Source organism: Canis lupus, chromosome 5 (assembly GCF_011100685.1).
Source record: "Canis lupus familiaris isolate Mischka breed German Shepherd chromosome 5, alternate assembly UU_Cfam_GSD_1.0, whole genome shotgun sequence".
NCBI lineage: Eukaryota > Metazoa > Chordata > Mammalia > Carnivora > Canidae > Canis > Canis lupus.
Window position 1 is genome coordinate 30158679 of NC_049226.1, and position 15561 is coordinate 30174239.

Consider the following 15561-nt stretch of genomic DNA (forward strand, 5'->3'; position numbering starts at 1 on the left):
AGGGGGCTGAGCAGCTCCCCCCAAGTGCTAACATGTGAAAATCAGCACAGCAGGCCCCTCCCGCAGAAGACCAGCTAGACCAACGGGGGGAAAAGCAAATTATTGACCAAGAAGCACTGGAAGTTCCAGGGGAAGTCAAGGGACTTACAGTGTACAGAATCAGAGGATACTCCCCCTTGTTTTGTTTTGGGGTTTTGTTTTGTTTTGTTTTTGATTTTGATTTCTGTTTGCTTCCCCTCCTTTTTTTTCTTTCTTTTTTTCTCTTTTACTTCTTTTTTTCTTTTTTCTCTTATTTCTTCCTTTTTTCTTTTTTTCTTTTTCTTTTCTTCTTTCTCTTCTCTCTTTCCCCCCTTTTCCCAATACAACTTGTTTTTGGCCACTCTGCAATGAGCAAAATGACTAGAAGGAAAACCTCACCTCAAAAGAAAGAATCAGAAACAGTCCTCTCTCCCACAGAGTTACAAAATCTGGATTACAATTCAAAGTCAGAAAGCAAATTCAGAAGCACTATTATAAACCTACTGTTGGCTCTAGAAGAAAGCATAAAGGACTCAAGAGACTTCATGACTGCAGAAACCGCTGCGCTCCCAGGGATCCCGCTCTTAATATTCTTCATCTATTTTGCCCATCTCCCACCGGCGTCCCCTCTGGCTATCAGTCACCATGATCCATCACATTAACAAGAGAAAGGACATGGGGCAGCCCGGGGGGCTAAGCGGTTTAGCACCTGCCTTTGGCCCAGGGCGTGATCCTGGATTCCTAGGATTGAGTCCAACCTCGGGTTCCATACATGGAGCCTGCTTCTCCCTCTATGTCTCTGACTGTGTCTCTGCCTCTCTCTCTCTCTCTCTCTCTCTCTCTTGCTCTCTCGCTCTCTGTCTCTCATGGGTAAATAAATAAAATCTTAAAAACAAAAACAAGAGAAAGGACAAAGGCATACGATCCTCTCAAGAGTTGCAGAAAAAGCATTTGACAAAATACAACATAAAAAGCATAGCGGGTTTTTTAATTTTTTTTTTTTTTTGCATAGTGGGTTTTGAGGAAACGTATATCAACAGAATAAAGGCCGTGTAGGAAGGCCCGCATCTGACATCATCCTCAAGGGTGAAAACCTGAAATTGTCTCCCCTAAGAGCAGGAACAAGCCAAGGAAGTCCCCTCTCAGCACTGGAAGTCCTACCGTAGTCAACAGACAGGAAACAGAAAATGTTCCACACCTGTAAGGGGGACGACAAACTGTCCCTATTTGCTGAAGATGTGACATTAGAAATAGGAAACCCGAGAGACTCCACCAAAAACTGTTAGAACTAATGAGTGAATTCAGAAAAGTTGTGGGACACAAAATGAACAGAGATCAGTAGCCTTGCTGTGTCCCGACAATGAGCACTCAGAAAGGAAATTAAGGACATGACTCCCTTATCAGGAGCATCCAAAAGAACAAAATAATTAGACTGAACCAAGAGAGTGTAAGACTTGTACACTGAAAATTACAAGACTTTGGGAGGACATCCTGGGCTTGTGGGGTCAGAGCCTTCATCTTGTTAAAACGTCCACAGTTCCAGAAGCCACCCGCAGTTCCAATGTCATTCCTATCAAAATCATGGTGGCCTATTTTCAAAATAGAAAAAGCACTGGTAACATTCGTCTGCCCCCACAAATGACCCTGGACAGCAAATCAGTATAGGAGAAGCAGGACAGAGCTGGACGCAGCACTTTCCTATTTCAAACGATGTCACAGAGACACAGGATAAAGCAGTGTGGTTCTCGGGCCCCCGGCTGGCTCCGTTGGTTAAGCATCTGACTCCTGACCTCACCCCTGGTCTTGATTTCGGGGTCATGAGTTCTAGCCCTGTGCTGGGCTGTGGACGAGGCATGGAGCCTACTTAAACAAACCAAACCCACAGGGCTGTGGTTCTGGCATAAGCTGAAGGAGCAGAATAGAGAGCCTGGAAGAAAATGCACTCTGATACAGTCAACTGATTTTTTTAACTTAATTTCATTTAAACCCAATTAATTAACAGTATAGTGTATTATACTTTCAGAGGTAGAATTCAGGGATTCACCACTTGGAGATAACACCAGGGCTCATGACAAGACGTGCCCTCCTTCATGCCCGTCTGCCAGTTACCCTGTCCCTCCACTCCCCTCCCCTCCAGCGACCCTCAGTTTGTTTCCTGTGATTGAGTCTCTTTTTCCTCCATCTCTGTTTTCATCTTATTTGTTTTTCCTTTCCTTCACAGATGTCCATCTGCTGTGCTTCTTTAATTTCACCTATGAATAAAACCATACGGTGATTTTCTTTCCTGACTGACATATTTCACTTAACATGATCCCTCTAGTTCTATCCACATCATTGCAAATGGCAAGATTTCCTTCTCTTTGATAGCTGAGTACCATTCCTATCATCTATCTATCTATCTATCTATCTATCTATCTATCATCTATGACCATCATCTATCTCCCATCCTCTTTATCCATCAGCTGCCCGAGGGCACTGAGGCTCCTTCCACAGTGTGGCTACTGTGGACCCGGCTGCTATGGACATTGGGGTGCAGGTGTCCCCGAGTCTCACTGCATCTGTATCTTCGGAGTGTGCTCCAGGCCGTGCACCTGCCGGTCGCAGAGCAGCTCTATTTGTAACTTCCTGAGGAGCCTCTGCACCGTTTCCAGGGCAGCTGTACCAGCCCGCGGTCCCGCCCACAGTGGAAGAGGGTTGAGTGAGTTTTGCAGGACATGGTAAAAGTCTGGTCCACATTTCATTTCGCGTCCTGTGGGCTCCATTCATTGTCCTTATTTCTGGGGAAGACGGGTGTTGGGCTCCGTTTCAGTGAGACATTTCCGAAGCTCACAGGCCTCAGCTGGAGCCTGGAAGGAGGCAGGTGCGCCCCGGGTGCAGGGACGCGGCCTCCTGCACGGCCTCCTGCACGGCCTCCTGCAGCGCCTGAGCGTGCTCAGGGGGCGCCCGAGCCCAGGCCCCACCCAGGGGGAGCGCATGCGCAGTAGGCCTCGTCCCCCTGCACTAACAGGAGCCCGCCTGTGCTGGGGAGGCCTGAGGAGGACGTGGGGTCTCGTCCACGCTGAGGAGCCCCAGGCACCTCAGGACCCGCGATGAGGCTTCAGGGGGACATTGGGCCGTGTTCACGCTGACAGGAGCCCCGGTCTCCTCAGGACCCGCGGTGAGGCTTCAGGAAGATGTGGGCCCGCATCCACGCTGATAGGAGCCCCTGGGCCGCCTCAGGACTAGCGGGGAGGCTTCAGGAACATGTGGCACCGCGTCCACTCTGGCAGGAGCTCCGGGCCCCTCAGGACATAAGTTGAGGCTTCTGGAAGCTGGGGGCCGCATCCACGGTGACAGGAGCCCCGGCCTCCTCAGAACCTGCGGTGACGCTTCGGGAGGACGTGGGGCCACGTCCACACAACCAGACGCTGACCTCCTCAGGACCCCCGGTGTAGACTTCGGGAAATATGGGGATGCGTCCTTGCGGACAGAAGACCCCAGGCTTGTCAGGGCCTGTGGTGAGGCCTAAGAGAGAAGTGGGTGCCACATCCACACTGACAGGTCTCCGGCCTCCTCAGAACCCACTGTGAAGGTTTGGAAAGATTTGGGGCCACGTCCATGCTGACAGGAGCCCTGAGCCTCCTCAGATCTTATGGTGAGGCTTGAGGAAAATGTGGGGCCACGTCAACACTGACAGGACCCCCGTCCTCCTCAGGACCTGCACTTGGGCTTCGGGACATATGGGGCTGCGTCTATGCTGACAGGAGCCCACAGCCTCCTCGGGACCTGCAGTGAATTTTCCGGGGTACATGGGGCCATGTCCAGGCTGCCAGAGGCCCCCGGCCTCCTGAGGACCTGCTGTGAGGTTTCCAGAGGATGTGAGGCATAGTCCACAGTGACAAGAGATGCAGCGTCCTCAGGACCCGCTGACTATGACTCAGGAACACGTGGGGCCACATCCGCACTCACAGGAGCCCGGCTTCCTCAGGACCCCCTGGAGGACTCTGGAGGCGCCGTTGGGGGCCACGTCCACATCAGAAGGGACTACTCACAAACACAGGGTAAGTGAATGGGTAGAATGAATGGTAGGGTCAGGGGAGGGGAGGCAGTTGGTGGTTAGGGTTAGGTTAGATGTTAGGGGTTAGTGATGATGCTTATGGTTATGGATTAGAGGTTAGGGTGAGGGATAAGGGTAAGGGTCAGTGGTTAGGAATTAGGATGGGGGTTAGGGATTAGGGAAAGGGGTTAGGGTTAGGGTTAGGGACAGGATTTAGAGTTAGGATTAGGGTTTAGGCTTTATTATTAGGGCTGGAGGTTAGGAGTTGGGGTTAGGGTTATGGTTAGAGTTAGGGTTGGGCTTAGGTTGGCAGTTAGGGTTAGGGGTTAGGATGTGAGTTAGGGATAGGGGTTAGGGTTAGGGGTTAGGGTTAAAGTTAGGGCTAGGTTTAGGGTTAGGGAGTGGGTTAGGGTTAGGATAGGGGTTAGGGCTAGGGTTAGGGTTAGTGTTTGGTTAGGGGTTAGGGTTAGGGTCAGGTCAGGGTCAGGGTACGGTTTTGGAAAAGGGTAAGAGATAGGGTTAGGGAGTGGGTTAGGGGTTAGTTTTAGAGTACAGGTTAGGGTACAGTTTGTGATATGGGATAGGGTTAGTATTAGAGGGTTAGGGTTGGGGTACAGGTTAAGGTTAGGAATAGGATTTGAGTACATTAAGTTAAGGTTAGGGATAGAGGTTAGGGTTAGTGTTAGATGTAAGGTAGGGGTCCGGGTTAAGGGTTTAGATAGGTTTAGGAGTTAGGGTGAGGGTTGGCAGGAAGGTTCAGTGAATGTGTTTCGGTCTTGGGGTTTGTGTTTGGTTTTCGATTAGTGATAGGTCTTGTTTAAGGGTTAGGTTAACATTAGGCTTAAGTGTAGGGTTAGGGTTATGTCTGTGTATGGTTAGAGTTTGGGTCTTGGCATGTGCCTGCACTGGGACTCCTAGTATCTTCGGCAGTTTAGTTTTATGCACTCCATTTAGGTTTTGGATTCAAAGATAGCCTGACTCCACCAAGTCAGTGGCCTCCCCAGAGAATCAAAATCCAGGCTTCTGCTGGGGTGAGAATAGACATGGCAGGCTTCTCCTGAGCTGAGCTAAGGAGGGGATTTGTGGCTCTAAATACTCTTTATTTGGATTTTCAGTTGCCGTTCTGATTTTATCTCTTGTGCGTACATGGTTCATCAATACTACCAATTATTATTTTAAAGTTTTACTTGAATTCCTGTTTGTAAACACAGTATGATATAGTTTCAGGTTTACCACATAGTGATTCAACCCTTGGATACAATGCCTGGTACTGGTCACAGGTGCCCTCCACTATCCCCATCCCATGATTCCCCATCCCCCACACCTTCCTCTGGTATTTATTAGTTTATTCTCTGTGGTTAAGAGTATGTTTCTTGGTTTGCTTCTCTCATCCCCCACCCTCTGCCCCTTTGCCAGTTTGTTTGGTTTCTTAAAATTCACATGTGAATGCAATTGTATGGTATTTGGTATCTGTCTTTCTCTGATTGAGTTCATTTAGCATAAGCCCTTTCCACTTCTCTCACGTCATCGTAAATGGCTTCATTTCATCCCTTCTGATGACCGAGTGATGTCACAGTGTGTATATTTACCACATCGCCTCTGCCCATTCATCTGTCGATGGACATCTGGGCTGTATCCACAGTTTGGCTGTTGTTGATAACGCTGCTACAAACACTGGGCTGCGTGTCCCTCTTCGAATCTACTAAACTACTTTTGTATCCTCGGGGTAAATACCTAGCAGTGCAATTTTGAAATCGTAGGGTAGCTCTAGTTTTAATTTCTTGAGGACCCTCCACACTGTTTTCCACAGTGGCTGCACCTGTTCACATGCCCACCAGGAGTGTAAGGGGGCTCCCCCTTCTCCATAGCCTCACCAACACCTGTTGTTTCTTGTGTTGTTAATTTTAGCCATTCTGACGGCTGTCAGGTGACATCTCATTGTGGTTTTGGTTTGCATTTCCCTGATGATGGGTGATGCTGAGTGTATTTCCGTGTGTCTGGTGGCCATCTGGATGTCTTGTCAGAGACAGAGTCCGTTCCTGTCTTCTGCCCATCTGCAGTTGGATAATTTGTGTTTAGGATGCTGAGATTTATATTTGCTTTATGTATTTTGGATACTAACTCTTTATTGGATGTGTTGTTTACAAATATCTCCTCTCATTTTGTATGTTGCCTTTTAGCTTTGGTTGTTCCCTTCACTTTGTGGAAGTTTTTCAATTTGATGAAGTCCCAATAGTATTTTTGCTTTTGTTTCCCTCGCCTCAGAGGCATATCTAGAAAGAAGATACAATGGCCAATGTCAAAGACGTTGCTGCCTATCTTTTCTTCTTTTTATGGTTTCAGGTCTCACATTTAGGTCTTTAATCCATTTTGAATTTATTTTTTGTATATATGGTGTAAGAAAGTGGTCCAGTTTCATTCTTCTGCATGTGGCTGCCTGGTTTTCCCAACACCATTTGTTCTTATCCTGAGGTCAGGGTTAGGGTTTGATGAAGAGACTGTCTTTGTGCCATTGGATATTCCTTCCTGCCTTGTTGTAGATTAATGGATCATAGAGTTACAGGTTTGTATCTTGTTTCGGCTTTCCATTCTGTTTTCGGCTTTCCATTCTGTTCTATTGATCTAAGTGTCTTAGATTCAATTCCTTTCCTGGTTATCTGTCTGTTCAAGTTTCTTATTTCTTCCTTTTTCATTTTTGCTATAATATTATATATTGATAGGAATTGATCTATTTCTTCCAGGTTCTAGGTTGCTGGCATATAAATTTTCATACAGTTCTCTTATTATCGTTTGTATTTCTCTAGTGTAAGTTGTTATTTCTCTTTTCTCATTTGTGATTTTATTTGGGTCCTTTCTCATCTTTTTATCTTTTTTCTTTTTTAAAGATTTTATTTATATATTCATGAGAGACACAGAGGGGCAGAATAGAAAAGAATAGAAAAGAATAAATAGAGAGGAAAAGAAAAGAATAGAAAAGAATAGAAGAGATTAGAAAAAAAGAGAATCGAATCAATAGAATAGAAGAGAATCGAATACAATAGAAAAGAATACAATAGAATAGATTAGAATAGAATGGAATAGAATTGAAAAAAATCGAATTGAATCGAATAGAATAGAAAAGAATAGAATAGAATCGATTTGAATTGAATAGAATAAAACAGAAAAGAATAGAATCGAATAGAATCGAATCGAATAAAAAAGAATAGAAAAGAATAGAATAGAATACAATAGAATAGATTAGAATAGAATACAATAGAATATTAGAATAGAATTGAAAAGAATCGAACTGAATCGAAACAAATGGAATAGAAAAGAATAGAATAGAATAGAATAGAATCAAATCGAATCAAATAGAAAAGAATTGAATCAATTCAAATAGAATAGAATAAAAAAGAATAGAATAGAATCAATAGAATAGAATATAATAGAATAGAAAAGAATCGAATCGAAACGAAAAGAATCGAATAGAATACAGAAGAATAGAATACGATCGATTAGAAAAAAAAGGAATAGAAGAGAATAGAATTGCATCGAATCGAATCCAATAGAATAGAAAAGAATATATTCGAATCGAATAGAATAGAATAGAATAGAAAAGAATAGAATAGAATAGAAAAGAATCGAATAAAATCAAAACGAATAGAAAAGAATCGAATCAAATCATATCAAATAGAGTACAAAAGAATAGAAAAGAATAGAGTAGAATAGAATAGAATAGAAAATATTCAAATAGAATAGAATAGAAAAGAATCGAATAGAATAGAACACAACAGAACAGAGGAAGGGAATCGAATAGAAAAGAATGGAATAGAATAGAATAGGATAGAATAGAATAGAATAAATTAGAAAATAGAATTGAATCGAATAGAATAGAAAAGAATGGAATAGAATAGAATAGAATAGAATGAATAGAAAAAAGAATCGAATCAAAAGAATCGTATCAAAAAGAATAGAATAGAAAAGAAAAGAAGAGAATGGAATCGAATTTAATAGAATAGAAAAGAATAGAATAGACTCGAATACAATAGAAAAGAATCGAATCAAATCGACTAGAAAAGAATCGAATCGAATAGAATAGATGAGAATAGAATAGAAAAGAAAAGAATAGAATCAAATAGAATACAATAGAATACAGTAGAATAGAAAAAAGAAAAGAATCGAATTGAATCGAATCAAATATAAAAGAATGTAATACACTCAAATAGAATATAATAGTATAGAATAGAAAAGAATAGAATAGAACAGAATAGAATTGTATATAAAAGAATAGAATAGAATAGAAAAGAATGGAATCGAATCGACTTGAATAGAAATCTATAGAAGAATAGAAAAGAATCAAATCGAATCAAATCGAAGTGAATTGAATAGAATAGAAAATAATGGAATAGAATAGAATAGAAAAGAACAGAAAAGAATAGAATACAATAGAATAGAAAAGAATCAAATAGAATGGAATAGAATAGAACAGAACAGAATAGAACAGAAAAGAATAAAATCAAATCGAATTGAATAGAATAGAAAAGAATAGAATACAATCGAACAGAATAGAATAGAATAGAAAAGAATAGACTAGACTAGAATAGAATCGCATAGAAAAGAATGGAATTCAATCGAATCTAATGAACTCGAATAGAAGAAAAAGAATCTAATTGAATCGAATTGAATCAAATAGAAAATAGAATACAATCAAATAGAATAGAATAGAACAGAAAAGAATAGAATCGAATAGAATAGATTGAAAAGAATAGAATCAAATAACATAGAATAGAATAGAATACAAAAGAACTGGATCGAATACAATAGAATAGAAAAAATAGAATAGAATCCAATAGAATAGAATCGAATAGAAAGGAAAAGTTTGAATCGAATCGAATCGAATTGAATCAAATAGAATTGAATAGAATAAAAAAAATCGAATTGAATCGAATCGAATAGAAAAGAATAGAATCCAATTAAAAGAATAGAATAGAATAGATTAGAATCAAATCGAATCGAACCGAATAGAATAGAATAGAATAGAATAGAATAGAATAGAATAGAATAGAATAGAACAGAATAAAATAGAATAGAATAGATTGGAAAGAATCGAATCCAATCAAATAGAATAGAATAGTAAAGAATCGAATCGATCGAATAGAAGAAGACAATCGAAAAGAATCGAGTAGAATAGAAAAGATTCAAATCAAATAGAATAGAATAGAATAGATTAGAATAGAAAAGAATATAATAGTATAGAATACAATAGAATTATATAGAAAAGAATAGAATTGAATAGAAATAAATCGAATCGAATTGAATCGAATAAAAAAGAATAGAATAGAATCGAACAGAATAGAATAGAAAAGAATAGAATTGAATCGAATCGAAATGAATATAATAGAAAAAAATAGAATAGAAGAGAAGAGAAAAGAATAGAATAGAATAGAATCTAATAGAATAGAAAAGAATGGAATAGAATCGAAGAGAATAGAAAGAATGGGAAAGATTCGAATCGAAATGAATGGAATACAATAGAAAAGTATCGAAACGAATAGAATAGAATAGAATAGAATAGAATAGAATAGAATAGAAAAAATCGAATCAAATAAAATCGAATAATATCGAAAAGAGTAGAATCAAATAGAATAGATTCGAATCGAATAGAAAAGAATCTAATCAAATCGATTAGAATAGAATAAAAAGAAAAGAATAAAATCGATTGGAAAAGAATAGAATAGAATAGAACAGCATAGAATAGAATAGAATCGAAGAGAATAGAAAAGAATAGAATACAATCAATTAGAAAAGAAAGGAAGAGAAAAGAATAGAAAGGTTCGAATTGAATCAAATCGAATAGAATAGAATAGAAAAGAATAGCATTGAATAGAATAGAATATAGAAGAAGAGAAGAGAATCGAAATGTATCGAATCCAATAGAATAGAATAGAATAGAATAGAATAGAATAGAAAAGAATAGAGTCGAATAGAATAGAAAAGAATCGAATCGAATAGAATAGAATAGAAGAGAAAAGAATCGAACCGAATAAATAGAATAGAATAGAAAAGAATAGAATCACATCGTATCAAACAAAATACAAAAAAATCGAATCGAATCAAATAGAATCGAATAGAATAGAAAAGAATAGAGTAGAATAAAATAGAATAGAAAAGAATAGAATAGAATCGAATAGAATAGAAAAGAATGGAATAGAATTGAATAAAATAGCATAAATTAGAAAAGAATAGAATTCAATCAAATAGAATAGAATAGAAAAAGATAGAATCGTATCGAATAGAATCGTATCGAAAAGAATAGAATAGAATAGAATAGAATAGAATAGAATAGAATAGAAAGGAATGGAATCGAATCAAATAGAATAGAATAGAATAGATAGAATAGAAAAGAATCAAATCAAATCGACTAGAAAAGAATTGAATCAAATAGAATAGAATACATTAGAATAGCATAGAATAGAAGAATAGAATAGAATAGAATAGAATGGAATAGAGTGGAATAGAGTAGAATAGAAAATTATAGAATAGAATCGAAATGAGTGGAATCGAATAGAATACAAAAGAATAGAATACACTCAAATAGAATAGAATACAAAAGAATAGAATAGAAAAGAATAGAAGAGTATAGAAAAGAATAGAATAGATTAGAATTGAAAAGAATCAAATCGAAAACAATAGAATAGAATAGAACAGAAGAATAGAAAAGAATCGAATCGAATCGAAGTGAATCGAATAGAATAGAAAAGAATGGAATAGAATAGAATAGAATTGAATCGAATCGAATCGAATCGAAAAGAAAGGAAAAGAATAGAATAGAATACATTAGAAAAGAAGAGAATCGAATTGAATCAAATAGAATAAAATAGAAAAAATACAATCGAATCGAATCATATCAAAAAGAATAGAATAGAATGGAATGGAAGAGAATAGAATAGAAAGAATAGAATAGAATAGAATAGAATAGAATTTAGAGAATAGAAGAGAATACAAAAGAATCGAATCGAATCAAAAAAGATTTGAATTGAATCGATTCGAATAGAATCGAATAGAAAAGAATCGACTCGAATCAAATAGAAAAGAATTGAATCGAATCAGATCGAATGGAATCTAAAAGAATCGAATCGAATAGAAAAGTATAAAATAGAACAGAATAGAATAGAATAAAAAGAATAGATTAGAATAGAAAAGAATAGAATAGAAAAGAATACGATAGGATAGGATAGGATAGGATAGGATAGGATAGGATAGTATAGAATAGAAATGAATAGAATAGAATAGAATAGAATAGAATAGAATAGAATAGAAGCATGGAAAAGAAAAGAATCCAATCGAATGGAATTGAATCGAATAGAATAGAAAAGACTAGAATCGAATCAAATAGAACAGAAAAGAATAGAATCAATTCGAATAGAATAGAATACAAGAGAAGAGAAAAGGAAAGAATCGATCAAATAGAATAGAATAGAATAGAACACAATGGAATAGAATAGAATAGAATAGAATAGAATAGAATAGAATAGAACAGAATAGAAAAGAATAGAATTGAACAGATTAGAATAGAAGAGAAAAAAATCGGATTGAATCGAATTGAATAGAATAGAATAAAAAGAATTGAATCGAACGGAATGAATAGGATAGAAAAGAATCAAATCGAATCATTCGAATAATAGAATAGGAAAAGATAGAATAGAATAGAATAGAAAACAATCAAATCGAATGAATGGAATAGAATAGTATAGGATAGAATAGAAAAGAATAGAATAGAAAAGAATAGAATAGAATACAAAAGAATCGAATCGAATCAAATCAAGTCGAACCAAATAAAATAGAACAGAATTGAAAAGAATAGAATAGAATGGAATCAATTAGAATAGAATAGCATAGAAAAGAATCAAATCCAATCGAAACAATTCGAATTGAATAGAGTAGAATAGAGTAGAAAAGAATAAAATGAAATCGAATCGAATAGAAGAATAAAATAGAATAGAAGAGAATGGAGTAGAATAGAAAAGAATCGAATAGAATGGAATGGAATAGAATAGAAAAGAATAGAATAGAATACGAAAGAATAGAATAGATTAGAAAAGAATCAAATAGAATAGAATAGAAAAGAATAGAATCGAATCCAATAGAATAGAATAGAATAGAATAGAATAGAATAGAATAGAATAGAATAGAAAATAAATGAATCGAATCGAATAGAAAAGAATACAATAGAGTCGAATAGAATAGGCAGGAATAGAATAGTATAGAAGAGAAAACAATCGAATAGAATAGAACAGAAAAGAGAAATCGAATCGAATAGAATAGAAAAGAATACAATAGAATAGAATAGATAAGAATCGAATAGAATTGAATAGAATAAAAAGAATTGAATAGTAACGAATAAAATCGAATAGTTTAGAAGCATGGAAAAGAATGGATTCAAATATAATAGAATAGAAAAGAATAGAATAGAATCAAATAGAATAGAATAGAAAAAAATAGAATCGATTTGAATCGAATCGAATAGAATAGAATTGAAAAGGATAGAATCAAATCGTATCGAATAGAAAGGAATAGAATAGAATACAATAGTATAGAAAAGAATGGAATAGAATAGAACAGAATAGAATAGAATAGAAAAGAATAGACTAGAATAGAATCAAATAGAATCGCATAAAAAAGAATGGAATTCAATCGAATCGAATCGACTCGAATAGAATAAAAAGAATCTAATTGAATGGAATCGAATCGAATAGAAAAAAAGAATACAATCAAAAAGAATAGAATAGAATAGTATAGAAAAGAATAGAATCGAATTGAATACAATAGAATAGATTGGAAGCAATAGACTCAAATAACATAGAATAGAATAGAATACAAAAGAATCGAATCGAATACAATAGAATAGAAAAGAATAGAATCCAATACAATAGAATTGAATAGAAAGAAAAGTTTGAATCGAATCAAATCAAATAGAATCGAATAGAATAAAAAGAATAGAATCAAATAGAAAAGAATAGAATAGAATAGAATCAAATAGAATAGAATAGAATAGAATAGAATAGAATAGAATAGAATAGATTGGAAAGAATCGAATCCAAACAGAATAGAATAGTAAAGAATCGAATCAAATAGAATCAAATTGAATAGAAGAGAATCGAAACGAATCGAATAGAATAGAAAAAGAATCGAATCAAATCGAATAGAATAGAAGAGAAGAGATTAGAATAGAAAAGAATAGAATAGTATAGAATAGAATAGAATTATATAGAAAAGAATAGAATCGAATAGAAGAGAATAGAAATAAATCGAATCAAATCGAATAAAAAAATAGAATAGAATTGAATAGAATAGAAACGAATATAATAGAAAAGAATAGAATAGAATAGAAAAGAATCGAATCAAATAGAATCTAATAGAATAGAAAACAATGGAATAGAATCGAAGAGAATACAAAAGAATGAAAAAGAATCGAATCGAATCAAAACGAATGGAATACAATAGAAAAGAATCCAAACTAATCAAATACAATAGAATAGAATAGAAAAATATCGAATCGAATCGAATCGAATAATATATAAAAGAGTAGAGTCGAATTGAATCGAATCAAATAGAATAGAATAGATTCGAATCGAATCGAATAGAAAAGAATCTAATCAAATCGATTAGAATAGAATAAAAAAGAATAGAATAAAATCAATTGGAATAGTATAGAATAGATAGAAGAGAATAGAATCGAATTGAATATAATAGAAAAGTATAGAATACAATCGATTAGAAAAGAAAGGAAGAGAATAGAATAGAAGAGAATCGAATTGAATCGAATCGAATAGAAAAGAATAGCATCGAATAGAATAGAATATAAAAAGAATAGAATAGAAGAGAAGAGAATTGAATCAAATCGAATCGAATAGAAAAGAAACGAATCGAATAGAAAAGAATCAAATCGAATCGAATAGAATCAAATCGAATAGAATAGAAAAGAATCGAATGAATCGAATAGAATAGTAGAGAAAAGAGGAGTCCCTGGGTGGTGCAGCGGTTTAGCGCCTGCCTTTGGCCCAGGGCGCGATCCTGGAGACCCGGGATCGGATCCCACGTCAGGCTCCTGGTGCATGGAGCCTGCTTCTCCCTCTGCCTGTGTCTCTGCCGCTCTCTCTCTCACTGGGTGCCAAAAATAAAAAAAAATTTAAATAAAAAAATAGAAAAGAATCGAATCTCATCGTATCAAACAGAATACAAAAGAATAGAATTGAATCAAATCGAATACAATAGAAAAGAATAGAGAAGAATAGAATCGAAAAGAATAGAGTAGAATAGAATAGAATAGAATAGAAAATGGAATAGAATCAAATAGAATAGCATAAATTAGAAAAAAATAGAATTCGATCGAATAGAATAGAATAGAAAAAAATAGAATTGAATCGAATAGAATCGTATCGAAAATAATAGAATAGAATAGAATAGAATAGAATAGAATAGAATAGAATAGATAGAATAGAAAAGAATCAAATCAAATCGACTAGAAAAGAATCGAATCAAATAGAATAGAATACATTAGAATAGAATAGAAAAGAAAAGAATAGAATAGAATAGAATGGAATAGAATAGAGTAGAATAGAAAAGTATAGAATAGAATCGAAATGAGTGGAATCGAATCGAATACAAAAGAATAGAATACACTCAGAATAGAATAGAATAGAAGAGTATAGAAAAGAATAGACTAGAATAGAAAAGATTAGAATGGAATCGAATTGAAAACAATAGAATAGAATAGAAGAATAGAAAAGAATCGAATCGAATCGAAGTGAATCGAATAGAATAGAAACGAATGGAATAGAATAGAATCGAATCGAATAGAATCGAATCGAATAGAAAAGAATGGAATAGAATCGAATAGAATACATTAGAAGAGAATAGAATAGAATCGAATTGAATAGAAGAGAAAAATACAAAAGAATCAAATCATATCAAAAAGAATAGAAGAGAATGGAATAGAATGGAATGGAATGGAATGGAATAGAATAGAATAGAATAGAATAGAATAGAATAGAATAGAATAGAATAGAATTTAGAGAATAAATAGAATACAAAAGAATCTAATCGAATTGAATCGAATAGAAAAGAATCAAACGGAATTGAATCGAATCAAAAAAAATCGAATCGAATAGAATAGAAAAGTATAAAAAAGAATAGAATAGAATACAAAAGAATAGAATATAATAGATTAGAATAGAAAAGAATAAAAGAGAATAGAAAAGAATAAGATAGAATAGAGTAGAATAGAATAGAATAGAATAGAATAGAATAGAATAGAATAGAAATGAATAGAATAGAATAGATTAGAAGCATGGAAAAGAATAGAATCCAAAGGAATGGAATGGAATCGAATAGAATAGAAAAGACTAGAATCGAATCAAGTAGAATAGAAAAGAATAGAATCGACTCGAATAGAATAGAATAGAATGGAATAGAATAGAATAGAATACAAGAGAAGAGAAAAGGAAAGAATCGATTGAATAGAATCG